Raw genomic sequence first — 3,392 nt, 5'->3', positions numbered from 1 at the left:
AGTCACCTGGGGAGACCCCACGGCCTTGGGCAGCGTGGCAGGAGGTGCTGACGTTTGACGCGTGTCCGGCCGGGCGACAGTCACCTGGGGAGACCCCACGGCCTTGGGCCGCGTGGCAGGAGGTGGTGACATTTGGCACGTGTCCGGCCAGGTGACAGTCACCTGGGGAGACCCCACGGCCTTGGGCCGCGTGGCAGGAGGTGGTGACATTTGGCGCGTGTCCGGCCGGGCGACAGTCACCTGGGGAGACCCCACGGCCTTGGGCCGCGTGGCAGGAGGTGGTGACATTTGGCGCGTGTCCGGCCGGGCGACAGTCACCTGGGGAGACCCCACGGCTGACTGTGTGCACCGCAGGGCCTGGACTGTGGGCAACAGAAGTGGCAGGATATGTCCTGCTACCTTCTGTTCCGGGAAAGTCTCCTGGACAGCGAACAGGGGGTCTCCTTCCGAGCCTAGAGTCACTCCTTCTGTTTCGTCCTCAGAACTGCAAACTGTGAGGGCAACCTCGGGGGCCATCCCTGCTCCCGCACCCGGGAGCCCAGGCCACAGGCCCACGCTGGCTTCCCCAGGTGCCCCGGTGTGCTGTGCAGTGTCCCCTGCGGGGGGGTCCCCCGTCCTGTCACCTCCCACTGCCCCAGCACGCCCTGGGCTGGCTGGTTTGAGTAGGGACACCAGGGGCTCACCGCCACGAAGGGCCCCACCGCCGTGGGAGGCAGAGGAGGGGGCTGGCCCGGGGACAGGCGGGGCCCCCCCACCCAGGAACACCGTTTCCGGGCTGTCCGCGCGAGCCGTGGCCCAGGGTGCTGGTGGCTGTGCGGGCCCCCCGCCGGGCTGTCTCTGTCCCGCCGTTCTACTCCCCGGGGGTGCCCCGGCCCCCGCGCTGGGCACGCGCCCCGGATGCAAGTGGCTGATTCTGGCGCAGTGGGACAGCCAGCTCCTGGGGCCGCAGATGACGGTGGCGGCGCTGAAGGCCAGCGCGGGCTCCGCGGTGCAGGCCAGGAAGCGGGCCAGTGGCGCCCGGATGCAGGAGCTGGCCATGGTGGCCGTGCGGAGCACGCGGGTCTCGGGCCAGTGCGTCCTCCTCCTCTGCAGGTTCTTCTTTCTCCCCTCCGCGCGCAGCGGCAGCACGCTGGCCTCTGAGCAAAGACAGCCGCTCTGCTCAAACTTCTCCCGCAGTTTGGACAGGACTGAGCCCCTCTTGGTGGCCAGCTTTGGCAGGGGCGCCCTGGCCACTCTGGGCTCCTCACAGACCTCCTTCTCCTCTGCGGCCAAGAACATCTTCAGAATGTTTTTCACGGTGCCCTTCCCGGCGGGGAGGCCCTGCCGGGGCTTCTGTCTGTGGCGTGGCTCCCGGTCCTGCAGGGGGCGGCCGGCTCCCTCCCGAGCCTTCTCCAGGAGCTTACTGATGGTGGCGGTCACCAAGCTCCTGCCGGGGCCCTGCTTGTCCTTGGGGATCAGCCTCCCCACCTCCCGGGCCCTCTTGAGGCGGGGCTCGCGGCCCGCGCCCATGAACTTGGCCTGTAGGAGCTGGAAGCAGGTGGGCCGCTGCTGGCCGTCCTGGCTCCCGGGCGAGCGGCCGGCCCTGCTCTCCCTGCTGGCTGCCGTCCTGGTGGGAGGCGGCTCCGGGGGCCTGTCCTGGAGGTCAGTGACGTAGAGCAGCAGGCTACTGAGGATGGCTCGGGCGGCCGGGCCACAAGTCACGCTGCTGACCTTCTTTCTCAGGGCTTGGGCGTCAACGGGCTTCTCGCCACCACAAATCTTGCCGCGCTTGGAGCTGCAGGAAAAAAAAATCAATCATCACAGATTTTATCTTTGTTTTTTCCCAAGGTGACTCCATAGAACATTTCCTGTGGAGCAATCGCATTTCAAATACCCCAAAAGTCCGGGGGAGGACAGAGGCCTGGGAGCCTGGAGACGCAGAGACGAGGGATGCGCACGGCCTCTCGGGCCACCGTCCGCTGCCCACTTCCAGCCCGCTGTCCTTCCAAGGGCTTCGGGAAGTGGCGTTAATAGATCTGTGGAGGCCCTTGGGAAAGCGAAAGTGCGCTGGGGGGGTTTGACTGGTTTTATAACAGACATGTTATACTTGTATGAATAGGGAAAAAGTAAGTGTAGAGAAGTAACACTTTCTGTGGGGTTCTGTGCAGAGCTAGCTTTAGGTATGAGAAATGATGTTAACGCCACAGTTATATCCTGACTCAAGAGCCGCGGACAGACAGCGGGCCCTGGGCGGCCAGGGGGGCCTCAGCTGGGGAAGGTCGTGGGGGCAGGAACGGAGGGCGGTGAACCCTGGAGCTGGAGGAAGTGGTCTCTGCTGACAAGCAGAGCGGATGAGACTCGCCAGGCACATGGGGCGCCCCAGAATGCTCCCAGAGGTACCCCGCAGCTGAGGGGCCTGAGCCCCTGTCCCCCCGAGTCACTTATCAGCACGGCGGCCACAGCCCTTGACCTCAACCCAGCCACTGACAAGCCTCCTGGGGGTGGGTCTCGGGCACTTGATGGGGCTTCCCCTCTCCTGCGCAGCCTGGCACGGGAGGGTCCTCCCTGGTGGGCGGGGGCCCGTCTCTGAAGATGCACCGGAACGGAGCCCAGCCATTCAGCCTTCTAGCGATTCCTTCCACGCAGACGATCGCCATGCAGAGCTAAGAACCGCATCCTGCACAGACGGTCTTCACGCTGCTGTTGATGCCATGAAAACGTTGGCGCGTTCTAAACGTGCAACACCGGGCCCTTTAGTGCACAGCACATCCCCGCGGAAGGAGAGCGCTGTCCTGGCTCGGGAAGTGCTCACGGCGAAGGTGGAACGGCAAACTGCACGGCCCAATGTGGGCTTAGAAACCAGATTGGAAGGAAACACACAACGATACTTTTCTTTTCGTGCTTTTATACATTTCCCAGAAAAGAGGGCTCTGCTTATAGAGGCCATACATGTCCTCTTAAATGGCTGTGAGGAGGTGCCCGGAGCAGCCCACAGTGCCTGGCAGTACTCCTTTCGGGGGACGTGACCGTGGACGCCTGACCCCGCAGGCTCCCCAGAGCCCCCAGTCAGCCCGGATGCATTCAGTTCGCCCAGAGGGGCTGTGTTAGTTGTCCTCAGACACCGGACAACCACGATGACCCAGAGTGCGGGCGGCACCACCACCACGTCTCACTCTGCCGTCGCCAGGAGCCTAAGAACTTGCCTTTCCCACAAGTCTCCCGAGCCGCGGTGGCTGCTGGCCCAGGGACCCCACTTTGAGAACCCCTCGGATAGGTCGGGCTCTCTCCCAACCTCAGACAACTGTGGATTTGGTGGGTTAGGCTCCTAAAACAAAACAGAAACCTGAATCCGTTCCCAAGCCAGAGGTGCACACAGTGAGCACCAGCTGAGTCCACACGTGCACACAGTGAGC

Source organism: Phoca vitulina, unplaced genomic scaffold, assembly GCF_004348235.1.
Source record: "Phoca vitulina isolate PV1807 unplaced genomic scaffold, GSC_HSeal_1.0 scaffold5, whole genome shotgun sequence".
NCBI lineage: Eukaryota > Metazoa > Chordata > Mammalia > Carnivora > Phocidae > Phoca > Phoca vitulina.
This window is presented reverse-complemented; position numbering follows the sequence as displayed.